The sequence below is a fragment of the Camelus ferus genome, chromosome 2 (genome assembly GCF_009834535.1).
Source record: "Camelus ferus isolate YT-003-E chromosome 2, BCGSAC_Cfer_1.0, whole genome shotgun sequence".
NCBI lineage: Eukaryota > Metazoa > Chordata > Mammalia > Artiodactyla > Camelidae > Camelus > Camelus ferus.
The window spans coordinates 79225683-79252936 of NC_045697.1; the positions used below are offsets into that span (position 1 = coordinate 79225683).

Here is a 27254-nt window from a genome sequence, read left to right on the forward strand (position 1 = left end):
CTACCAAACATCTCTCTCCTGCATCCTACAGGCATCTCACACGAAACATTTTCCACATTGGACTCATAATTTACCTCCTCCATCATTATTTTTATGTTGACATCTGTCACTAAATTCATCCAGCTGCTCAAGCTAAACACTTAGGAGCCACTCTAGACTCCTTACTTCTTTACCAAGAATATCTAATCAATTTTGAAGTCATGTTGATTCCATTCCCTAACTATCTCTGGAAACCACCCATATCTGTCTATTCTTGCTTCAGGCCCTCGACATTTTGCACCATATCCTGATCTCCTCAAGTCCTCAGCCTCTAGTCTGCCTGCAGGGTGGTGTTTGAGCAGTTTGTATTGGCTCATGTCTGTCAGGGGCTTGTATGTCAATAGCCCTCATGATCTGCCATCTGCATACTTCTCCAGCCCCACTTTTCATCCTGCTTTAATATTCCAGATAACTCTAAACTGCAGTAACACTCCGCCACTCATTCTGAACCAAACTTGACCTGCTGTACTCTGTATCACCAGTCCTGCTTCTCCTTCCCAGAAGACCATTTCCTTCTTTTGTGAGCTACTTTTTTTGAAAGATCCAATTCAAGCATCACTTCCTCTGGGAAATTTGAATGACATCACAGCTCTCTCTCAAAGCAGATGGTCACTTTCTCCTGTTGAATTAGGCATTTCTTAGAACCCAGAGCATTTCTCTACCCCCGAACTTCCGAACTTACTGCAGTAAATTGTAATGCTTTCTTCTTCTTCTCCTTCTTCTTCTCCTTCTCCTTCTTTTTGTCTCTATCCACAGTTAACTCTTTTTTGAGGACAAAGACCTCATCTTTAACTTTGAATTCCAAGTACCTAGCCCAAATGTATAACACATTATAGGTGCCCAATGCAGGTTTGCTAAATAAATAAAATTTCATGGATCCCTACTCTGCTGCCCTATTTCTTTTCTTTAAGTGAGACTTATCATTACCTAAAGCACTCTAGCTCACAAAGGAAATAATTTTTCCCAAGTAGTAAATAAAAAAACAGATCCATCAACTCAACATTTGAAGAATAAAACATCTGTTTTATTCACATGCATGTAGTGATATCTACACAACTAGTGACAGTAGAAGGTTGTAACATTTGAGACATTTTGGACCTGGTCAGACGCCTCTTCTGACTTGGTATTATTTGATAAAACCACATATCCTGAATTCTTGTTCTGCTTAAATATTCTTAAAGATTTCCCAAAGGAGTACCCTATATTCTGTATCAATAGGCTCACATTTTAAAGCAGTTTGTCCATAGCATGGCCAAGTTTGTGCTTTTGCACTAGTAGGTTTTTTGGGCTTTTTAAGATTTTACTGTCTGTTCAGAATAACATCTGTCTGGGCTACCTTTATCAAGTGTGAATGAGACCCTCCAGTACGGGATGATCTTGATCTGATGAACTGACTGCCTCTTTAGAATCAGCTTTGTCCCTTCTTGGCTGTACAACCACAACCAAGTCACCTAATCACTGTAGGCCTCAATTTTCTCATAGCTGACGTGAGCATAACTTTTAATTATGTCTTACTGCTGTTATGAGAATCAAATGAGCTGATACCCAGGCCCTGTGACAGTGCCTAGGAACAGCAACACTAGCTGTTATTAAGCTCAGTGGAGGCTGCGTAGGCTGGCACTGGGCTTCAGCTACTTGCTGCGAAATTTTGACAGAGTGCTAAATTTTGACAGCATTACAGAATCATAAATTTGGAAGGGACTTTAGACGCCTTAGCAAACCCCCCTAATTTTAGAGCTGAGGAAATTGAGGTCTAGCACGGAGAGGTGATCTGCCTAAATGCACACAACTGGTTTGTGACGGAGCCAGCATCTCCTAGGGCGTGATCAATGCAAAGAGCAGGCACCTGGGAGCAAGAGCCTTACTGTGTGATCGGGATCCAACAGAAGTGGATAGATGAGAGTTCAGGGAACTCATGAACAGGCAGTATTTAAAGATCTAAGAAGCCAAGGAAGCAGGTCTCTCCTACCCACCATAAATGACACTCTCAAACTGTTCACCAATGCTAAATATAGTTAATAATAACAACTTAAGTATTTATTATTCATTAATGCTTATTTATTGAGCATAGTCTGTATGCTAGTCCTCCCTTACCTATGGTTTTGCTTCCCATGGTTTTAGTTACCCTCTATCTGGAAATATTACATGAAAAATTCCAGAAATAAACAATTCCTAGGTTTTAAATCATGCGCCCTTCTGAGTACCTGTGATGAAATCTCGCGCGTTCTGGCTTTGTCCCTGGAGAGGAGACCGGTCTCTGTCCAGCTCCGCCCTCCCGCCCATTAGTCACTTAGCAGCCATCTTTGTTCATCAGATCGCAGCGCTGCCTTCAGGTCACCCTTATTTTACTTAATAATGGCCCCAAAGAGCCAGAGGAGTGATGTTGGCAATTCGGATATGCCAAAGAGAAGCTGTAAAGTGCTTCCTTTACGTAAGGTGGTGAAAGTTCTTGACTTAGTAAGGAAGGAAAAATATTGTATGCTGAGTTTGTTAAGATCTACGGTAAGAACGAATCCTCTATTTGTGAATTTATGATGAGGGAAAATGAAATTCATGCTAGTTTTGCTGTTGCACCTCACACTGCTAATGTTTTGGCCACAATGGCTGCTAAGTGTGTGTTAAAATAGAAAGGTGTTTAATTTGTACAGTAAGATATTTGAGAGAGACCGAGACAGAGAAAGATCATATTCAGGTAACTTTTAGTACAGTATATTGTTATAATTGTTCTATTTTATTGTGAGTTGTTGTTAATCTCTTACTGTGTCTAATATAAATTAAACTTTATCATAGGTATGTATGTAGGGTGTATATAGGGTTTGGTACTATCGACAGAAATTCAGTTGGCAATCAAGTTAAGAAATCCTTGTTAGTGTCAGAAGAAAGGTCAAAAAAAAGATCTTTGCAGTCTAGCAGGCGTTCCCACCTTTGAGGGGTCTGGTTAGTGTGCAGTGCGTATAAAAATTGCACATTAATGGGGGAGGGACAAGGCCCAAAGGGGCAAAGAGAGAGAATTTTATGCTTAAATTTTCTTGTCCTGCCTTAAAATATAAATTTTATTTCATGACTACTATCCACGGTTTCAGGCATCCACTGGAGTGTCTCAGAACCTATCTCCCGTAGATAAGGGGAGACTACTGTATGTCAGTCTTCTTGCTACAAGGTTTTTTTACATTATCTTATTTAATACTCAGTACAGTTTTGTGAGTCAGGTACTACCATTAATAGTATTTGCTTAATAAATGGCAATAAATTATGTCCACCGCTTTGCTAAGCTATTACCATGACTCTGTTTCTCTACCTCATGCAATACACATCCTCCACCTCTAATTCCAACCATTTACTAGAGCTATGCCAATCATCTCTTATCTCCTTTTATTACCTGGAAGAGGGGAATAAGAGTTACCTCAGTTCTTAGTCACCCCCCAAAAATGAATTTTTAATGAGAGACAGAAAACATGATATAAACAAGATTTTATTAATAAAGTAAAAAGATAATAAAATATAGTACACTCCCGAGAATTGGGAGCGGGCCAACCCAAGAGAGGAAAAATGATGCCGCTCCTTTGTTTTTCCTGTTTTTATATCCTGGCTTAGGGGGCTTTTTTGTGTGTGTGATTGATTCACGGCTCAGGTTCTTTGAGTGCTCATGCTGACTGACAGCTCAGGTTCCTTGTGCTCAGGCACGCCCATCTCTTTTAGGCATGTTCTTACCCATGATGCACACAGAGAAACCCACGGGAGGGGCTCAAACTGCAATGTTAATTACATTATAATGAGCATTGGGTCAAGTTAAGCCGGGTCCTCCTCTTTATTGTGCAGCTGCAGCATTGGATCCTAGGCGGCTTCTTAGCTGGCCTCATTTAGAGAAAGTAAACATTTTTGGAGCCCCTTATCTTGAGTGCAGGTGTGCTGTTATTTTCTGGGTTGCTTCTTCCCCCTTCCTCTCCTCCTGCCCGGTGCTCATTTCTATCTCACTGCCTAACACTTTGAGTTGGATGACGTACCTGCCAGACTTTCCTCAGTACCTACAGCTGTGTCTGTCCTTCAGCGTGCCTACCTGACTTGAACACGTAACTCCAGACAAGGTTCCAGCCTTACTCCAGTCTTTTCCATTCTGCTATTAACTGCACCATGCCTGCCCTACACGTGACAGGAGAGACCTTTCTCTAGAAGAGGTTTAATAAAGGTTAACATTCACTGATGAGGGGTTGGCCATTGGGACCAGTCACTGTGTCAGGTGGAATGTGGGGCCGGCAGAGTGGTGAGGATGTCTAGTTCTAAAGCAAGGCTGGAAGAAAACCAGAAGATAACACACGCAGAAACCATGCCTAAGTTAGCCGCAGGACTGAGTGAAAGGAAGCGCCACCAAAATATGAACAGTGTCACAATGTTTTGTTAAATCACTTCTAAATATATGTGGGCATCGCAATTGAGAGGCAAGAATCAGGCTGCTCAGTTATAGTCAAAGAATACTTAGGTATTAACTTAGTATGTTTTAAAAATTATACACTTTTAGTAAATTCCTTGTAAATATTGTAACTGTACAGAAACAATGATATCAAAATATGGTGCTTATTTTTTAGTGGGACCATGGGTAATTCTTATTTTCTTTTTTACCATATTTTTCCTCCATATATTCTACAATCACACTGTTTTCTCTCGTAATAATAAAATGTTTAAAAAATCTAAATTCTTAGAAAAATATATCAGAGATAAATAACTATGGCACAATCTTCAAGGCTTTTATGATTTAAATACTTCTTGATCGAGCCTACGGGGAAGCATCCAGTAAGCTGGTAATGCCTCTCACTTGCAAACCAGTAGCCGCTGTGAATGAAAAAGGAAGTCAGAGTGAAAGAACAGAAAAGCATTGCTTATTGTGCAACAGATAGATTTCAGAAGTTCCACAGTGTCTCAACATAATAATTCCCCCAAGTCACCTTAGAGGAAAAGCTTTTAAGTGCAACTGCACAGGTACAAAGTTAGAGGCTGAGTGGACATGAGGAGTTCCCCTGGCCAAAGTTTCCCCAAATGATATGCCCCTTCAGGTTACCCCATCTGCTGCCACTCAGCCTCTTCTAAATGCACAGCTCATCTAAGAGCTGGCCTTTCATTTCACATTCCTGGGAAGGTGGAGTCATTAACTGAGGCAGATCAAAAGTTCAATATGGACATGTTGAGAATGTGATGCTTATTGGATATCCAAGTACAGACATCAAATAAACAGTTGAAAATATACTTATGAAAAGTTCAAGAGAAAGGTTTGGACTGGAGATAGAAATTAGATGATTGTCAACCAATAAAACCGTGGACTGAATGAAATCACCAAGGAGTGGGTTTAGATGGGGGGGGGGGGGGAGACTGAGCCATTGCATGTTCCTACATGATGGTGCCTAGGAGAAGAAGAGAGCCAACCAAAAAGGTTGAGGAGTCATCAGTGAGTTGGAAGGAAAACCATAAAAGCATGGTGTCCTAGAGGGTGTTAGAGGAGGAAGGGTCTGTGTCACATGCTATTGGCAGCTCAGCTAAGATGAGGAGTGAGAGCTGACCATTGGATTTATGTATGTGGAGCTTATCAGTGACGGAGACCAGGGCGATTTCAGTGGAACAGAAGTCTGAGTGGAGTGCATTTAAGAGAGAATGGGAAAAGACAGGTTGAACGCTCTAGTAGGGACAAGTCTTTCAAGGAATTTTGTTGCAAAGGGCAATAGCTACTGACAAGAGACTTTTCTTCTAAGATGGAGGAAATTATGGCTTGTTTGTACCCTGATAGGCACAAGCAAGTGAAGAGCAAAAGCTTAAGGATGTAAGAAACAGAGAGAGAGAGAAAAGCGGCATCAGTGTGCTTGAGTAGAGAGAGGAGTTGAAATTATTGTGTGTGGGGTGATTGGTTTTAGATAAAAGAATGGGTGATTCATCTGACAGCAGGTGGGAAGGCAGAGTATGGGGTGCAGCTGCTGTTAGATTGGTAGAGGAGGGTGAGAGTCCATCGAAGTCCTCCTCTGTTTGCTGAGAGTGAGGGTAGAGGAGGAGAGGAGAGAAAGTGTGAATAGGCACCTAAGAGATTGGAAGGTGAATGGACCCCAGGAGTGCAGTGCGATTGCCCGGCAGCATTAATGGTTGAGGTTCAGAGTCAGAAATTTAAAGTGAGAACAGGTGGCACGGTTATGTCCCTCCCCACCAGCATTGCTTAGTTGTGTTAAAGTTGGATTTAACTAGAGTTGTGATTTTGACGTGCAAATATTAAAAATGAAGTCAAAAGTGTACGCTGGTAATGATTATCATGGTTGACCATGGAAATTAAGATGGATAAAGAGAAGAGAGAGGACTGCAAGGGGTTGAGGGTCCATGGGAAGGTGGTAGGGTCAGTGGATTAGAAATCCCAGTGGAAGTTTAGGATTGTTGGATTTGGGAGACTCAAAAGGGACAAGATGGATGGCAGTAGCAGAGAGTGGGATACATAAACTTGAAAGTATGGAAGAGTAGTTGTTTTTGGTAATAACAAAGTCTATGCTGAATGACCTTTAGAATGAATGCCTAAGGGTGGGTGAAGGACAAGATCTTTGAAGAAAAGATTTCAAGGAACTCAGAGCCCCTTAATCATTATATAATTGAAATCTCCAAGAATAGAAATGTTTTGGAAAGAGTAGCAATGATCCAGAAATTAAATGCCTTCAGAGTTGGCAGTTGACAGCAACAATGAAGGGCGGTGGGTGACAACATGAGAGTCAAAGCTGGGAGGAGGAGTGTACAGATTGAACAAGGGAGGAGAAAGTAAAGTCCAAAGTGGCAATAAAGGACAGGAGACTGCTTATCCAGAACTGGTGGTTCAGAGATGATAGAAGCATAAGATGACCCTGGAGAGATTTTTCAGGCTGGTTGAAAGATGTACAGCACTATAAAATGTAGTGTACTCCCATTTTTAACATATAAAAAAGTAGTGGTGGTTATTGCAAACTCTCTTAGCAAATTTTTTGTGTAAATAACTAGGGGGATTCCTTCTCTCTGGCAAGCCACGAAAGTAATACATAATTTTTTTTTTAAGTCAGTGAATGAAAATTTCAGAACTTCAAGAGACAAAATATCATCCAGAAGGGTTTTTCAGCAAAAGCTTTTTATTTCCCGCATAACAAAATTATCAGATAGTACCACCCCTAATAGTTTAGACCAATAGTGAGGTTTCTCTCCTTCATGCTTGAACTGTTTCAAAAGTCTAAGGAGAGATTTGAAACCCCCTCTTCTAAGGGAATGGGGGGAAAAGACCAAAAGAGATTTGTACCCCATCAGGCACTTTGGACAGGATCTGGTCTTCCCTGACGTGATATTCCTCCTCCTTGTGTATCGAAAGTGAAGATCAGTGATGACCAATTGTAACTTCACTCTCATTGTGGACACAGGAACGTGAGTTCCTCTTTTATCTGGATGTTTCAGGTGGCAAGCATGCAACAATGCCCGTGACATAATGCAGGAAATAAGGAGTAGAGATTATTTCTTACTCTGTTTATACTTTTATTATAACAAGGACTTCTGTGTTTAACTTTTTGTTGTTGTTTTTTTCTTACCTAGAAAGTTCTTCTAAATCAGAAATGGATTGAAGTCTAATAAACACAGATTTGAGGTGAGTTTTCATATGAAACGTTTCAGTTCAACTCTTTTTTACTAATGATGTAGCTATACATAGTTGTCGTAGAAAATACAAAAAGAAGGGGAAAATAATCAAAAAATATTACTTAGAGGCAAAGAGTCTTAATATTTTGGTGTATTTCCTTCTGATTATTTTTAAGTTATTTTCTTAAATTGTGATCAAATAACATAAAATTTACTTCTGTAACTATTTTTAAGTGTACAGTTTAGTGGTGTTAATTTACATTCGCATTGTTGTACTACCATCACTCCCGTCCATCCATGGAATTCTTTTCATCATGCAAAACGGCAATTGTGTACCTTTAAACAGTCACTTATCATTCTCCCCTCTCCCCATCTCAGCAATCACCATTCCACTTTCTGTCTCTGTGAATTTGACAACTCTTGGTACCTCATGTGAGTAGAATCATGCAATATTTGTCCTTTTGTGATTGGCTTATTTCACTTAGTATAATTTCCTCAAAATTAATCCATGTTGTAGCAGTTGCCAACATTCTCTTTTTAAGGCTGAATAATATTCTGTTGTATGTATATACTACGTTTTGTTTATGCACTTATGCACTTATCTGTTGATGGACACATAGGTTGTTTCCACCTTTTTTGGCTATTGAAAATAGTGCTGTCTGCAGTCACTATGGAGAACAGTATGGAGATTCCTTAAAAAAACTAAAAATAGAGTTGCCATATGATCTAGAAATCCCACTCCTGGGCATATGTCTGGAGAAAACTTGAAATGAAACATGCACCCCAGTGTTCTTGCAGCCCTATTTACAATAGCCAAGACATAGAAACAACCTAAGTGTCCATTGACAGGTGAATGGATAAAGAAATTGTGGTATACATATATATATATATATATAAAATCCATATATATAATGGAATACTACTCAGCCATAAAAAGAATGAAATAATGCCATTTGCAGCAACATGGGTGAAACTAGAGATTATCATACTAAGTGAAGTAAGTCAGACAGAAAAAGAGAAATATCATACAATATCACTATACATGTGGAATTGAACAAAATGATACAAATGAACTTATTTACAAAACAGAAATAGTCTCACAGACAGAAAACAAACTTATGGTTACCAAAGAGGAAAGGACGGTGAAGGATAAATTAGGAGTTTGGGATTAACATCTATATACTAGTATACATAAAATAGATAAATAACAAGGACCTACTGTATGGCATAGGGAACTATAGTACATACCTTGTAATAACCTATAATGGAAAAAGAATCTGGAAAAGAATATATATATGTATATGTATAATTAAATTACTTTGCTGTGCACCTGAAAGTAATATAACATTGTAAATCAACTTTACTTCAATTAAAAAAAAAAAAACTTTAAAAGCCTAAGAAAATAATTTGAAAAAGAATAGATTTATATATACATATAACTGAATCACTTTGCTATATACCTGAAACATTGTAAAGGAACTATACTTCAACAAAAAATGAAAAAAAAGTTATTCACAAATAATAGACACACACACAAAAAGAAGAAAATATTGCTGTTATGAACATGGTGTACAGATATCTCTTCAAGTCCCTGTTTCAGTTACTTTAGGTTTTGTACTCAGAAATGAAATTGCTGGATCATATGATTATTCTATTTTTAATTTTTTGAGGAACCACTATACTGTTTCTCATAGCAGCTGCACCATTTTATATTCCCACCAAGAGTGTACTAAGGTTCCAATTTCTACACATCCTGGTCAACACTTTTTCTGTTCCTTTTTTTTTTTTCATAGTAGCCATCCTAATAAATGTGAGGTGGTATCTCATTCTGATTTGATTTTCATCCCCTTAATGATTAGTGATGTTGAGTATCTTTACATATGCTTATTGGTCACTTGTATATCTTCTTTGAAGGAATGTTCCAGTGTTTTGACTATTTTTCGGATTGGGTTGTTTGTGTTTTTGTTGTTTGGTGGTAGGAATTCTTTACATATTCTGGATTGTAACTCCTTATCAGCTATATGATTTGCAGATATCTTTCTCATTCCGTAAGTTTCCTTTTCACTCTGTTTATGTCCTTTGATGCACAGAAGATTTTAATTTTGATGTAGTCTAAGTTGTTTTGTTGCCTGTGCCTTTGGGATCATAGCCAAGAAATCATTGCAAAATCCAATTTCATGAAGATTTCCTCCTGTGTTTTCTTTTAAGAGTTTTGTAGTTTTAGCTCTTATGTTTTTGAGTTAGTTTTTGTTTATGGTGTAAGGTTGGGTATACCTTTATTCTTTTGCACAGGATATTCAGTTTTCTGAGAACCTTTTATTGAAAAGATTGTCCTTTCCCCACTGAATGGTCTTAGCACCCTTGTTGAAAATCATTTGGCCGTATGTGTGAGGATTTATTTCTGGGCTCTCATTTCTATTCCATTGGTCTATATGTCTGTCATTATGCCAATACCACAGTGTTTTGATTACTGGAGCTTTGTAGTAAGTTTTGAAATCAAGAAAGGTAAAACCTCCAACATTGTTTTTTAAGGATCATTTTGATTATTTAGGGTCCCTTAAGATTTCAGTGTGGATTTTTGCTATTTCTGGAAAAAAAAATCATTGGTCTTCAGTGACTTTTTTATATAATTGCTATCACTCTGTATAAACAATTTTATATTCTGCTTTTTCTTAACATTGTAATATAGGTATCCTATTAAAAATAAACATTAGTTCTTTTTATTCAAACACTTCATATTTTACAGTGACTACATAAAGGAAAATATATAAATGTAAGTATAACTAAAAGATTAGAAAATATTTATACCTCAAATTATGTGACCTCTGTATACTTTAAATACTAAAAATGATTCAAGACATGTCAGAGTATTAAGGTGAAATATTTATATTAAGTGAGTATGAAGGAATGACAACCAATTGCATTAGTTTAAAAGATTGTTAAATTATATACTTATACTACTTTTGATGACTCTTTTCAATTCATTTATTTACTTAACAAACATTACTGAGTTGCTGTAGATTTTGAAGCCCTGGAATCTAGATATGAATTAGATAGGGTCTTCACCCTCAGAGAAAGGGATAAATGCTAAAATTTGATTACAGTCTAGTATGAATCATGAGCTTTATTTTTAAATATTTATATTAAACATATGGGGAAGTAGGGTAGCCCCATTTAGAGATGAGGAAAATAACATTCATTGCAGAAGGGCTGAGCTACCTGTCAGAGGTGACACGGAGATTAAGCGGTAGGGCTAGGATACAAGCTCAGGGTTGTCTGCCTCCACATCTCATGTTCTTTTCACTCTCCCAGGTTGCCTTTCAGTTTTTATGGCCCAGTAGAGGAGACAGGAGTTATACAGCTAATGGTAACAATTAGTTCTGCCAGATAAGAGTTAAGAAAGACTTTAGAGAAGTGGCATTATAATCTAACACTTGAAAACTCAGGATTTCATTAAAGATGAGGCGAGCAGCATTCATTCATTCATTCATTCATTCATTCATTCATTCATTCATTCACAGAGGTGCACTGAGCTTTTCCTGTGTGTTAGTCACACTGCTAGCTCCAGCTGTGTGCTGGAGATTTGAAAGACAACCTGTGAGACACTGGCCACCCTCAGGAGTCATAGTCTCTTGGGAGATAGTAAAGTAACTGATGTATGACAGAGCCTCATGCCAAGCTCTGCCACAGTCAAAAACAAAGAGCTGGGGACCCTATTCCAGGATACCAAGGGCAAGTGCTCCAGGGCAGAAACTGTGTTGCATTGCCGATACAGCTGGGGATGGCAGGTTGGACCCTCCATGCTAAGTTCAGATGCTTGGACTTCATCCTACAGGCAACAGCAAGCCGACAGACATTTTAAAGTAGAGAAGTGACACAGTTAGTTCTGCTTTTAAGAAGCTATTTGGCAGTGCATGAAGGGCAGACTATGGGAACAGGGAAAGAGACAGGTAGCAGAAAAACCAGTGTAGAGGCTAACGGTCCTAACTGGAGGTGGAGAGGACCCGGTACAGGCTGCAACAGGAGACAATGAGAGAGCAGAGACCATGTTTATGAAGAGAAGCTGGCAGACTTTGTCGACTGTAGGATGTGTAGTGAGAATAAGATAGGAGTCGAGAGAACGGCATGAACAAAGGCTTCAGGTCATATATGTTCAGAACCACTGCATTATTTGCAATTTAAGGACCTATAGAGCATTCTATAAATAGATAATGCTCTTTTGAATTATCAGTATTTCTTTCACATTCTAAAATACTCTAACAGTTTAATAGATTTTTCTCTCGAGCAGTTTAAACATGCCCTGCAATGCTATTTACACTATTAATTTGGTTAACAAACTCTTTCTTCGTAGATAGTATAAATGTAATTTTTATTGTTGTTATGTTAAAACATCATAGGTTTTGAGACAATAGATTAATGATTGTTTTCTATAGTGAAATTCAAAAAGAGTAATGGATTTTTACTGAAATGGAGTTAACAGAAGATTATTAGTCAGGTAAATATGTGTCACTATTTTAGTGTTTAGAAAAAGTTTTCCATTTTCTTATATCATTACTGAGTCTTCTGTTCTGTAGAGTGCCACATTTGTTTTCACTAATAAGTAAAAATATAGTTAAAAGTAATCTCACATGCCCGTGCTGTTATGTGGCACCAGAAGAGGGCAGCAGAGAGGCTCTAGAAAGAAGAACAAATTTACAGGCTCCTAAATTGCAGAAAGGCAGTTAAAACCTTGACGTGAATGAGGAAAACATTTGTCGGGACTGACATTCTAATTAACTGACTCTTTTGAGCTAGGGGCTAGGACATAAACATTGTTGCAGAATTTCCATAAAAATCTGATAGTGATCTTGTAAAGCAATAAGGTAAAAAATTTGTGAAACGTCTATTAAGATTGGTGAGGATTGACACCAAGAGTTAATTTTACATCCGTTTGAAAGGAAAAGATTATAGGATGAATTAAAAGTAAGCATGTTGTTTCTTGTCGCTTCAACAACGTAGGCAGAGAATGTAATAGTTTACAGAGACAGTAAAAGGCACCTTGTCTTCTTTGAACATTAGGGATATTCTTGAAATGAAAAGAAGTATTTCCTAGCTTATTACATTGCAGTAAGCAATGCATAGGATTACTCAACCAAGAGAGGTTGCCCAGATTTAGCTGATACCTTCTTTTATAAACATTTGACAACAACAGATATTTTTGAGTACCTCCGATGTTCTGGAATTATTCCAGGTGCTGAATATTCCAGGCTATAGCACAGAACAGAACAGACACATTCCCTGCCCTGTTGGAGTGTATATCATAGTGGGAAAGACAGACTTTACACAAAACCACACAATTAACTCATTAATTATAGTTGAGAGAAAAAATGGAACACAGTCTACCACAGGGCCCTAAATAAATTAGTCTGGGTTCAGCTCCCAAACTGGAAATTAAGGGAAATTTTATAAAGGACTCAAGAACAACTTGTCTTAAGTTCTTAATACCCACTTAATATTATTTATGTCTTTTAACAATAAATAAAATGGATAAGGTAAAGTTTAGATTTGTGAAAATAACATTGCTGAAGAGAGCTGATATGCAGCAATAAAACGCTTTGCCAGTTTGAAGGGTTGTAAAATGCCCCATGCTTCCCTGACCGCCTCAACTTTAGACTTAACTCCACGTCGGTCATCAGACTAGCCCGAGCTGCAACTGAGAATCTGTCCTTACTTGATCCACTCTAAATCCCAGACCCTTGCCAAACCTGAAGTGTGTATGTGTGAATATAACCCCCTACCTCCTCTTTTCCATTCATCTTCATTGCCGTCTCCCACATCCCCAATTCCCAGCTTGCCCAGGGCTCACCCACTTCTAGCCCCTCTAACCTTCCCTCTGAGTCTAGACCCCTTGGCTAAAAAAGATGATCTGTATTCTTACTTTAAGCACTTTAGACTTCTGTTTTGTTTCTTTGACCTCCGTTGTATACACTTCCCAGACCTGGATTGGCTCAACTCTCTAGGTCAGAGCTGAGACAGTCCCCCAGCTGACTCTAATCCATTATGATGGACCATAGCTGGGCTCTCAACGATGCTCATTGATTCTTTTATTCATCTCTAGTTGATTGTCTTTCCACTTCTCCAGAACACCTGTTTCTATCCAGGTTTTACCTCTTTTCAAGTTAGACTCACTCCTGCCAGATATCCAATTATTTGACCTAGGTTTTTGGGTTATCCATGGTGAACTCTCAGATTTTCTCTAAATCATTAGCTATTTGTTCCTCTCTCCATTCTGCTTCAGAAAATAAATGTTCTGCCTTGTATCCAAGCCTACTCCTGTTTTCTTAAACCAACACCTTTTTACCCATTTTGTGATTTTTCTTATTGTTCATAGTCCCTTTCATTCCTCTCTCTTTTTAAAACCTTTTGCCTTCTGACATCTGCTTAGCCTACACATGTCAACATCTAACGATTCTTATGAAATGTTGATTTCCTTTGAGAATGCAGTCTTTCTCCTCCCTTTAATAGTAGTGCTTCTCGAAATAGTAGTCTATACCTAGCCCTTTCACTTCCTTGTTTATCACTCACCCATCAGCTTCTGGTCTGTCCTCTTCTGAAATGTCTGTTCACAAGACCAGTGAGAACTTCCCGATAACCCGATCAAGTTGCTTCTGGGTCGTTACCCTGGGGCTTCCTGTAGAGCTTGTTGCACAGTATCATGTCTCTACACTTTCCTGGCTCTCAAGTTTCCAGCTGCTTCTTTTGCAGGCCACTGTTACACATGTGGCTCCTAGATAGAGGCTTTCTCTAGAAGTCCTTGTCTCCTTCATATCCTGCCTTTGCCCCCTCTAATCTCATGTAGTGGCTTCACTTACTGCCCCTGTGTGGATTATTCCCAAAACATCTCCTATTCTAATCTCTTTCCTGAGTTTAACTCACATTCCCTACCTCTCTTAGGGAATTGCAAGATTTCATGCATACTTCAGACAAACCTCATCTCTCCATGGTGTCCAGGCACCCTGGACTATCTGCTGATTCCAGCTATGGTCTGCAAGACCCTTCTGCACCTTTGCTCTTGCTGTGTCCCCATCCCAAGCCACCTGTCTGAAATGAAACTCTTCACACCATTTTGCTTGTTCCCCAGACCCTGCCTCTCCCACTTCTTCCACTTGTTGATGCCCCACCCTGCAATGTTTCGCTCATATTTGGCCTTCTGAGTAAACAGTAACTTAACTAAATCTCCTCTTTCCCATTCTTCACTCATTCTTTGCTTGGAATTCAACTACATCTGACCATGCTCAGTCTTATATTTGAGATACACATTTGTATTTGTTGTCTCCACTAAACCCTGAGCCCTAAAACTGCTAGGCCTGTGTCTTTTCATCCTTATATCCCTCGCAGACCCTGGCAGATAGCAGACACCCTGGAAATTGAAGTTTGTTTTCATTATTGGAAGAAAAGTGCCACAAATCTTAATTTTTTAAAAAATTGTTATTTGTGAAGAGCATGGAATTTGTAATATACAGGCTAAAAATTTGGGAGAATGTAGAAAGTATAGAAACAAATTCATAGCAAATAAAGTTGACATATTTTGCCTTTGTCTTATTTCAGCTAAGACAGATTTTTAGGGAATTTCACTCTGCAAGAGACTTATTTAGGGGTGATGAAATTCTTGGAAATTAAGATTAAGTTTCAGGGTCTGGGATTTTATTTTATTCTCCTTAGAGTTAATAAGTTAGCCTGCTACTATTCAGTGGATGCTGGCAGAAGACATGAGACTCTTAGATCAAAGACAAAGGACTTTAGTGCTCAGAGCCCGGCAAGCAGCATGAGCATCATGTTAACATCAGTTCCTCAGTCCTCCTAGTCCCAAAGGAGTGATACTGAGCCGACAGGGTGGTTGTAAGTGGGCTTGTGTCACAGCCAAGGAACACTGAGCCGGGGGAATCCACTGCTTTTATAGCAGACCTGTTCTTTGGCCCAGAGGGAGACATTACCTCATCCGTCAAGATTGCTGCAAATACAATCCTGATAAATAGCCCAGACAAGGAGAGATTGGTCTGGCATTCTTAACATACCCAGCAAGAACTTGCGGACATGCCCACAGCCCATGGTGAATTGCCTCTCCCCACAGTGTTCTGTGAGAATAAGGATTGTGGTTGTCCTTGCACATCAAAGGGGCTCAATAAATATTTGTTGAACCAAATTAATTAATTAATGAGAAGAAGGGGAACCACCAAGGAATGAAAAAAAGGCAAATTGAGTCCCCTATTTAGGCTAAAAATCCCCTGAGAAAAACTTCAGATTTCAGAACTGACTAGGAGGAAAAACTCAGAGGGCTAATGAAAATAAGACTTTGTAGACTCCCTGGATTTATCACAAATAAAATTTCTGAACACCTTACCTCATAGGAAGTGAGTCTAGGACTCCTATCCAAAATAACCACGATTAAGTGCAGACAACCTAAGGCTGTGTCTGTAGCTTGCAAAGTCAGTATTACAGAAACTATGGTTCTTCACAACCACAGCCTTTTGCTATAAGCTGAATTTCATTGAAAGTTTTGAAGAACTTTAAAACCATACCCATTTGGGAACGTTTACCAGAGATGACTTTTACTCTCTCAAAATAGTAAATGAAACTGCAAATCAAAATAGAATATACTCGTAAATTTGATCAGAATTAAATTCTTCCTTAGAAATTTGCAGATGAACAAATGAAATATCTGACCCTCCCAAGATTCTCTTGAAGGAAAAGAGTTAACCTGAAATATCTTGTCCGTGCATAGAAGTTAGGTCCCTGAGACATACAAGGTGGCAGTCCAGACTTGTGAGGGGATTGTTTTTATGTTGATGATTATAACTCCTGTTTCCCCAAGACCACGTTAGCCCTAGTGACTAAATAACTTGGGCCATAGTCACACAAAATTTTGCTGTTCCATATCTCAACTTTTAGCCTCTCCACTCCCCATTTTTTCGGGATGCTTTCCAGTCTTCACATGCTACTGCTGCAGTGTCACTGTCCTCCACCTGCTGCTCTCAAAACTGCGGATTGACTGTGTCCTGGGCTCACAAATGTTTCAGACAACCTTGGATAATTTGAACTTCTAAACAGCTGCAAGCTTTTTAGACTTTTCAAGGAAGGCCTTTTTTTTTTTTTTTTTAAGATCTGTAATTCCCCTGCCCTCTCCTCTCTCCTCCCAAGGAAATTCACCCAGGTTCCCCTGAGGCCGGGTTAGAGGGCTTTTGAGTAACCCGTTCTTCACTCAGAGACTTCCACTCAGATTCAAACTGGTGTCCTCACCTAGGCTGTATGTCTGGGAACCCTTCCCAGCCTCACGGTGGAGTTCTCAGCCTTCCTAAGGCTCTTTCCTTTTCTTTCCTCAAGTTTATGGAAACCATCATCCTTGTATCTTTGAAAAATCTTTGCAGTTGGGATGATCATCCTTTCCCTCACCAGTCGTATCCTTCTTACCAGCATCCCATTTTCACACAGTTTGCTCTATTCTTCCCTGACTGTGAGACTGTCCCCTGCAACCACCCCCACTCCCCACCAGAGTCATTGTTGCTATACCTGATTGGACCAGGGTGGGCAGCTGATGCTAGCGGTAACAAGCCATGTGTTGTGCTAAGGTTTTGTCTTTGAACTGAGGGTGCTGATACTGAGTCAGCTTCTGTTGAGGGCTTGAATCAGGAGGGCACATTAGGCCAGGGTGACTGGTTCAATAAGGATGGTTTACAGAGAGTAATAAAGCAGAGCGTGTCTATTCTGTTCACCTCTGTGCTCTTGCTACCTAGCATGGTGCCTGACACATAGTAAGCAGGCTTTCAGTAAGTCTTGGTGGAGTGTGAGAGAGAGAGAGAGAAAGAGAGAGGATTTATTTTTGCCTCCAATAGCTTTTTTTTTCTCCCCTCAACAGAGACACTGGGAGATGAACCCAGGACCTTGTGCACACCAAGCACGCGCTCGACCACTGAGCTATATTCCCCCTCCCCTTCCAGCAACTTTCCATTTCCTGATTCTAATCCTTCATGAAGACTATCTGCATTTTCTGTTTTTATGTCCAGGAGATAACCCTGTGTCCGTCCAGTAATTTCCCCTTTATGCTAAAGCTGGTTTGGGGGTGTTCTGTTCCTCATGGCTAGATTAGACCTGAGAATCTCCTAATGTAGGGTTCCCAGCCATCAGTCTTTAAAGTGATCTTGTCCCCAGGGAGCTCCTCATGCAAACCAGAAATCTAGGTGACTTGTCCAGAAATCACTGAATTCCAAAAGTGGGCATGCCTCCACTTTACCTAAGTTAGCCTCATCTTTTGGGGACAAAACAAACAAAAAAAAAATAGAAACTCAAATTCAACTGAAAATAAAGAAAATATCTCCAAAAGTAAAGTTTGTTGATCTTCTAAAGAGGAAACCTCTGAGGAAAAATAAGACAGAAGCTCCAACCTGAGGATCCTTGGGCATTGCTGACTGAACATGGCTTTATTTAAAGTCAAAGGGGCAGATGAGGTATGATCAGGACACACTTACCAACCTAAGCTCCGGGAAGAAGCAGAGTGGGTCCCAGATTCACCCCGGACTCCTGGAATACTGTTGGACTAACTTGGTGATGCATGAGACTTTGCAGTTTCTGGTTGTACTCTTCTCTATGGTACAGCACGTCAAGGGAAAAGGTTATTCTTTCCTGTTCACTAAAGCAGTAGGGAGATAACCCCTGTCTGTAAGGACACATCTAAACCTCAAAGGTGGGGGAGTAGTTGAAAATCCATAGGCACTTATTGTAAAGCTGGAAAAATAGAAAGATGAAATACTTGGAGTCAGTATGGTGGGCTTTTCAGGAGCATAGGTTTGAAGTGAGACAGATCTCCAAAAACAACTCTCCAACCCACTGACTAGCTCTATGTCCTTGGCTAAGCTGCTTAACCTCTTACAGACTCAGATTTCTTATGTACAAAATGAGAATAAAAATACTTTGTAGATGTTCTGTATTCAATTAGGTAATGTCTGTAAGTTCCCAGGCCAGTGGTACCAAGCTAGGCGCTCAGTAAATGGTAGGGATGGTTAGGGTTGTTAGTGCTTTGTAATACAAGCATTAATGACAAGTGTGTTCTTTTTTGTGTTAACCGGAAGGGAGAGAGTGTGTGTGTGTGTGTGTGTTTTTAAGTTGAGAAACATGATACTAAAACATGTATTTCATAGCTCTTCTTCACTGTCACCTTTTTAACGTATATCCCTACGTGATAGAGAAATGTAAGAGTCCAGGAAATATCTGCTAAGCTCTAGTTATGCGTAAACAGCCGTCAGTTGTGGTATCAATCAGCAGTGCAAACTGCCCTCAAAACAGGCACCTGTGAATCCTCACGTGCAAGCTTCTCAAGGCCCTAAAAGCAGTTATAAACTGTATGACCTGTAGATGGCGAACTTGGATAGGGTGACTACTAAGCGATGACGATTTAGAGAAGAAAGCAGTGGTTTTTGTTTTGTGAAGGGAGGACTAAGTGAAATGGATACACTAATAAAGGCTGCCCAGGACTCCAAGCCAAAAGCATTCTTTGCCGACACACTGGGTTCCTTCTTCCAGGGGGACTGTCAGAGTGTGAGTCCACCCGCAGTCATATGTGATGCTGAGAGACAAGACTGCATTTGCTTCTGGTAGAAATGTTTTGGTTGAGTATTCATGCTGTTTTGGAGTCACTGATAAAGAAAAAGGATGGTCAAGTAGGGATCATAAATAGGTTTCTTGTAAGTCTCTTCAGGGGTACAGAAACGTTCCCTTCTCAGAATACCCATATGTAACACTATTCAGTTATCTTAACCTATTGTACATGTCCAAAGTGTCCATATCTTTTGATCTAGATAAATAGCTATACCCTCCCCTGCTTGCTTACTGCCGCTGTTGAGTATTTGTTCTGTAGCCTCCCCGAGGCAATCCTTTAGGGACCAATTACCATCCTTTACTGACATCATTTCTCTGGCTAAAGGAGGTTTCCCGAGGGGCACACTGGGCATTCAGGACTCCTGAGGAAGCGCTGCAGTACTTTGTATAATCTGTGTGCCCGACCTACTCGAGAAACATGGGTTTTTTTCATTAAAAGTCTACTTTGTGGTCCTGGTTTTACTATCCTAGGTCACAACTGCATATAATGTATGAGTTTGTGTGAGAATTAGTGTGGTTTTCCAGAACTGCCTGCTCCTGCAATGACCTGAGATGTTTTGTTGGTTCTTTCAGTTGTGAAAAAGCTCAGCAACTCACCCGACATGATAGATTGAGACCTTTTGCTGTGTTATAAAGCGGGGTCACTCTCCCCAAAGCCCCTCTCAGCTTGTGGGTCAGATGCAGGGACATCTCTGGACTTCTGTAGTGCCCCTGCCCTGTCATTTATCATGAGGCTGTAATTATTGTGTACACATTGGCTTCCCCACAGCTATGTACTTCTGGGGTCCAGAAATAGTACCATATTCATAACTTTATCCTTAAACAGTTTGTCTGGCACATAGTAGGTACTTATGAAAACGTTGAATAAATTAAAGAATAAATATATGTGCTTAGGAAGAACAAGCAGGCAAAAAGAGGAAAATCAATTTAGGGAAAAAAAGAGGAAGACAGGTCACCCACCAAGAGGAATTTACCTGTTAGACAAATATTATTCCTAAAGAATAGAAAAAGAGAAGAGAATAGTGTATTGGGTGCAGCCCTATCCATTTATTTTTACTATACACTAAGTGCTAGTTCACTATTTCCAGTGGAGAACACGTCTCCCAGAGGTTGCAGTGTTTGTGTCCAGCTTGCAGCATCACCCTTGCCCAATTCCATGTATTTCACATCTTTGTTCATTACAAAAGGGAGAAAGGCCCTAGCTCTTAGGATGAGGCAGTTCTGGTTTTCAGGTAGCTTCTAAAAGCTTCTAAAAGTTTGCAGTTAATCTAAGCTATGGTTAAATAGAGAAGTTATCAGAAAATTCAGAAATTGTAACATCTTATCTATGAGTGGATTTGGATCTAAATGCACCCACTGGTGACAGACAGACCCCCCTAGAGGGTGGGAGTGAGGAACAATCGGAAACAGACTCTGAAAACCAGTCCAAGTAAGAGGAGCCACACGTTACCCAAGTGTTGCCCATGGAGTTGACAGTGGGCATCTCCATGAAATAATAGGGATGGTTGAGGACATAAGGAGTGTGCACGGTAATGGGGAGAAGGACTGTCACATCTGCGTGGTGAGCACTAAATAAATGCTGGTTGGATGAACAGGTCATTGTGTGGCTGAGCTGCTGCTAAGGGAAGCCATGAACTGATTTGCTGTAAGTAGGGTATATTTATAAAAAGGAACTGAAATAACATGCGCAACTAAAATGGACATAAACCAAAATAATAAAATAAGGACATAAAACAATGCAGAAAAGTTAAACTGAAAAGCACTGATTTAGAAGAAAGGAAGAAAGCAAGGTCTGGAAACCTTGTGAGTGAGTCATTGGAGTGGAGCTTATAGGATGCTCTGAGCTTCTAGACAACCAATTCAGGAGAGGAACATGCTAGACTGTACGGTTTTCATTGTGCAAATGAAGCATGCAAATTCATCGGGAAATGTGGACTCATTTTTAGAACTTAATTCTAGACAGAATTTATTGCCTAGACACTTAGATAAGAGAAAGAAGAGGACATTTGATAAGTTTTGTAAAAGCTACGTACATGTTATTTGTAGACTAAACTGTAAAGGTAACCACACTGATACACCATATATAAAATAGTAACTGACAGGGAGAAGGGGAAAAAAGAAGGAAGTTAATGTATGAACATATACCCTACCACGCAAGCAAGAAAATATAAATATTGACCACAGTCTCCAATTTTGTAACTGTTTATGTGGCTAGATTTAGAACTTTCTTAATGCCTTAATTCGCTCCCAGTAAGGAGGGTGAGGGTAGTGTGAGAAGTTCCACTCCTCCTTCTCTGTGATTCCTAGACTCATGTGATCTGTCCTTGGGTGAAACACATCGTAAATTGGTAATTGATTTGGAGCATATACATTTTGTCTAGACCAGTACTCTCACTTCATAAGATGTCCTCCAGCTGGCTCTGAGTCTTCAACAGACTACTGAACCACTCTGCAAGGCCAGCTGCTCCTGGGTTTTGGTAAAGCCAATGGATCCTTTGGGAATCCTATAGCATCCTTGGCCAGAAGCAATGTTGTATGAAATACTGTGGGTGACTTAAGCTTTCAGTAAGTCCTCAGAAGGTATTGCTAATAGAAGCATAGCAGGGAAGTAAAATCTAATGCAGAACGTATATTCATTCTGATGAGAAAAATTGCTTCCAAGTCCACAATGAAAGGGTTTCAATATACTCAGTCAACAGGAGGCTGGCCACGCCACTCCCATCCTCCACACTTGGAGCTGTGTGGGTTTCTGCTGCTGGCATTCTAAGCATTCATTTGTGGTGGTAACCAGATCTGTCTTGGTAAGAAAAGGTCTTGTGGGTGAGCCCATGGATAACCTCCATCTCTGTCACCATAACCACTTTGTTTTGGAACCTACTGAGAAACAGGGGAAGAAGGGGAAAGAGGACAGCTGACATTTGCAGTACTGATCTTCCTGCCCATCTGATTATTGAGTCTCCTCTGTAGTGAGAGCCCTTTGCTGAGCATTCCCATGGGGCACAATATTCTCACACTGTGAAACTATTTTGAGAGGTCCATACACATACCTCTACCCCAAAATCTCCCTGTCATCTAATCTTGTTCTTTCCAGCTTGCTCACCATCAAAACAAACCTTTAGGCTCTTGTATATTTTATAAATCTTCACTGTGGTTATCTTTCTTTCTAGGCAAAGTATACAATTAGATGTGCTTCTCAAAGTTCTGCTTATTGTGAAAATTTATCTTCCTGCATGTCCTTTATGGCCAACAGTGAGGAGAACTCTAATGCTACATCAGTTTATTTATGGCAGGTGCCAGTATATTGTGCACAATCATTAGTAAATCAGTCTCATACTGTTTCTTCCCTGCCCATAGGGAAATTCCCTGTGTGGGTCCTGGAAGAAGTGGCATTGGAGCAAGATTGGGTGCCATGAGAGTTGGAACTATTTGCTCATGAAACTTTCTTGTGCCTCTAAAACTCAACTGTGTGTGATCTTGTATGTCTCACTTTAACTTGATGATGGAGAGCTGCTCTGCCCATCCAAAATTTAACAACCAGTTCATCAGATAGCATCCAGTTTGGAAGGACAGCTCAGGTCTCACTATCAGTTCATTTCCCATGTCATATATTCAGTCTCTGTCATGACCCAACAGCAAAAACCTGGAGATGTTTCTCAAGGAAAATGTTATTTGTCAAAGAGTATGGCTTTGTTCTCAGTTCTAGGGTTGTACTGTTATTCTCTTACTTGGGAATTCCATAGGCTCAATGACTTGCCACAGAGCATTGTACACATTAGATTTCCTGGATCACAAGAGCTAAGTGGCAAGAGTGGATTATTCTTTAAACTGAACTGGCTGAAGAACATTCTTTTTTTTAAAAAAAAAAAAAAAAAAGAAGATATAACAATTTTATCACTTGTAAATCTCATTTGCAACATATAAACACTCACAGTACATATAACTTCTCACAAGCATATAACTTCTCACAAGCATATAAACACTGCTGTAATTCAAATTAAACCCTTTCCAGTCCCACACATCAAAGACCACCATGAATTGCTTTTGAACCAAACTTATCCATTTCTAATCAAAACTTAACCATTTCTAGTTGGAAAGAGTATGTTGTTCTTTAAACTGAACTGGCCAAAGAATTCTTTTGCTTTAGACCTTTCTTATATATAGAATTCTTCTGGTTTATTCAAAAGGTAGGAAGGAGCAAAATCAATGTAATATTATTTCACCTCTCTAATCTAAAATCCCACCAAGTGTGTGTGCCTCTTTCTTTGTGGAACTGGATACGAGGTGCAGCAGATTGTCTTTCAGTTTGGAGGGAATACCTCAGTGTATTCCATATCTCTAGACTGCCAGATCAGTGAATTAATAGATCTCTGAATTCTCATGGAATTTATCTCTTATCTTCAGTTACGCATGTGTCTTACCAAGGCATCTCATGTATTTGCTACTTTCTGACCAAATTGTGATAACCAATCCCACCTATTGGAACTAGCACAATAAATTTGGAATCTCCAAGGGAGTTTGTTCCTTTCTTCCTCCTTAATCTAGAACTTTAGAACATTCCCCTAGTTTCTGCTAATTTGTAGTAGAAAAAACATACAATTATTTTTTATTTCTTTTTGTGTGTGTGAGCCTGCTCCCCTAGGTGTAGCTTGGTCAGAATCTCCTTCTAATATCTAGATACCACAGATTCAAAAAGTAAGACATTAAAATGTCATAATTTTTTTTTTCCTTTTCTTCCTTTCCTTCCTTCCTCTCTCCTTCCTTCCTGCCTGCCTCCCTCCATTCCCTTCCTTCCTTTTTCTTTTGGAAAACAACATAAATCAGCTTTATTTTATTTATTTTATTTTTAACAATATGCAGTAAAGTTGACCTTTAGTTTGGTATTTATTTTATAATTTTAACACACATATAGTTCTGTGTAACCAGCACACAGTGAGTATAGATAAGGAAGAACCCTGGATAATGGAAAGCAGATACACAAATGGGGTGAGTAAAATGAGATTCAGTTAGACATCTTTTAGCATTCAATCAGGGGAGGACAGGCAGACAGAAATTACAGTTTGAGGTATGAATTCTAATGGGTAAAACAAAAAGCTTTAACAGCAAGCAAGTTACTTAATTTCCTTGTCTCATTTGCCTCTTTTGTAAATGGGGATGACCAAAAATTAATGAGTGAAACTTAGCTAAATATAATTTTAACATCTTTATTGAGATATAACTTACATACAGTAAAATTTACTCATTTTAAGTATAGTTAAATTCTCCTTAGTGAATTTATCAAGTTATGCAAATATCATACAATCCAGTTTTAGAACATTTTAATCACCCAAATAAGATCCCTCATGCTCATTTACGTTTAATCCTTGTTCCCATCCCCAGCCCCCAATAGTCCTCTTTCCATCTCTCTTGATTTGCCTTTTCTTAAAATTTCTCATAAATAGAATCACAAAATATGTGGGGGTTTTTTGTGTCTGGCTCCTTTCACTTAGCATATTTTTGAGGTTCATCTGTGTTGTAGCAAGTTCCTTTTTATTGCTGAATAATATTCTTCTGTATGGATATACTACATTTTGTTTATCCTTTTATCAGTCAGCTGATGGACATTAGGGTTGTTTCTACTTTTTGACTGTGATGAATAATGCTGCTCTGAACATTCACAGGCAAGTCTTGGGGTGGACATATGTTTCATTTATCTTGGGTAAATACCTTTTCTTTCTCTTGGTTAAGTGGAATTACAGGTTTTTATGGTAAGTTTTTTATGTTTAATTTTTAAAGAACCTGTCAAAGTGTCTTTGTATTTGCATTACAAGGATATATTTCTCTGTATCCTTGACAATTTTTGTAATTTTCTGCCTTTTCTGACTACAGTATAATAATTCTATGAAGAAAGAACAATCACTTCTGTTTATATATGCCAGCTTCATCACTAATAAAATGGTGACAGCTAAGATATGATTGGAGTCATTCAAAATTTTTGGAATAGAATTTATAAAACTTGAAAAGAAGTGACAACTAGCTCACTGCCATCATATTAATCTTCGTAAAGCTTAATTTTTTAAAGTCTGTCTTCATCAGAAACTTTTCATGATCCCTCTTAGCGGCTTGCTGGAGCTCTGGCACTACTGGCTCAAGAGAGCCAATTATTAAAATGTAAAGAATTTGATGAGCCATTTGTTAAATACACCATCATTACGAACTAAATGTATAAACTTAAAATTAATAAATTACTTGAAGACAAAGAAAAAATTTTATTTCCTAGTTATTTTCCTGGTATTTTACTATTATCTGTGCTTTTGAGGTTACTTGTGTCTGTTGCATTTGCCTGGTGGACACACTGCATAAAGTGAGTTATTGCATATCTCTTCCCAACTCTATTTTCAGAGATCTCACATTGAGAGCTTGATAGCAGCCATGGTAGAAATATTTACACCACAGAAATCAGCAAATGCTGCAAACCTGGGGTTTCTTTTTCTCCTGGAAAATTGGTTAACTGTGAAAACAGTTCAGTATATACTAGCTCTAAATTTATCCTGTTGGAACTTTTTAAGTTAAGTTTGTAAGAAGTATAGATGATTTTGGAGAGAATGACATCTTTAAAATATCAAAGCTCTGAATCCACAAATATTACTTCGTTGTTTATTTTTCTTCCATTCACCTCAAAAAAGTTTTCTTTCCTCGTATGGTTCAGATTCACGTCTTATTAAGTTAATATTTGGTGGTTTATATTTTGGAGGGATGTGTCTGCTATAGTTATCTTTATCTTTATTTTTTTATCCCTATCTTTACTTTGCTTATCTTTTTTGTCCATTGTCTTGGTCAACTATTAATAATAGTTTTATGTCAGCACTGGAGGTGTCTTTTGTATTCTTCTGTCCTCTATAATAATTTGAATATCCTGGAAATCACATAAATCCGAAAGATTTCGTAGAAGTTGACTCTGATGTCATCTGAACCTGGCACCTTTCTTGAAAATAAGAGAATTTTTTCAAAAATGGGTGAAATTAATCTATGGTGTTAGAAGTCAGTTTAGTAGTTACATTTAGGGAAAATAGAAAGGTTATGGAATGGGCAGATATACAAATTGTACTTTTAGGATATTGGAAATATTCATTCTCTTGAGCTGGTTAACAGACAGATGTGTTCACTTTGTATACTTAGTGTTCATATAATTTTCTGATTGTGTTATACTTCATTTGGAAAGCAGTTCGTTACCATTAAAAAAAAGAAAATAAGAGAATTGTTTTCACCTAGTCTTAATTAGATCTTAGATTTTTTTCAGTTTTCATAGGATATCAAAATTGTCCTAGAACATATTCCGTTTATGCAAATGTTCACATTTTCATGTGGATTTGTACATAGTAGTCTCTTATACTTCTTAAGTTTATACCACTTTTCCCAATCTGAAAAGATTCTCTCTTCTTTTTTTCCATTAGGTTTTCCTGAAATCCAATTTATTGGCCTTTTCAAATTACTATCATTTTGATTTATTTACTATTTTATAAATAATTATTTTGAAACAATTTACGCTTATTCATTCCTCCTGCTTCCCTAAGACTTGGTTTGTTACTTCCATTCTTTAAGATGAAAACACAGTTCATACTTCTTCATTTTTATTATAAAAGGTTGTCAGGCTTTGGATTTTATTTTGGTTATAGTTTTGGTTGCACCCCTTAAGTTTGAAAATGTATTGGAAAATGAGAGCGAGATGACTTGTGAGTGCTGTTGAAATTTCCAAGTGAGCCAATTTTATATTTAAATTTTTGTTCATAATCTAGAGCTTTTATAAATTGTGGTCAAATATTTTTTTCCTCTTGTAGATTTATGGAGTTTCTTTTGGTCCTACAATATTATCGATTTTTAGAAGCATTCAGCAGTAACACACATTTGAGTATATATGCTTGAAGAACTGCCTAAGGATTTGCATTCTGTAAATCATTTTGATTAATATACTATTTTATGTCATTTTTTTATTCTTAAGTATA

At 38.6% G+C, this 27254-nt stretch overlaps 1 protein-coding gene across 10 annotated transcripts in view; it reads left to right on the forward strand.

The window, feature by feature from the left end:
* ALPK1 (alpha kinase 1) overlaps positions 1-27254 on the forward strand; it is a 119294-nt gene that overhangs the window by 14295 nt on the left and 77745 nt on the right. For all 10 annotated transcript variants that reach the window (XM_032462031.1, XM_014567786.2, XM_032462025.1 and 7 more), the window contains one exon: positions 7606-7657. The gene's annotated coding sequence lies outside the window, so the exon portion shown is untranslated. The remainder of the gene's footprint in view (positions 1-7605; positions 7658-27254) is intronic.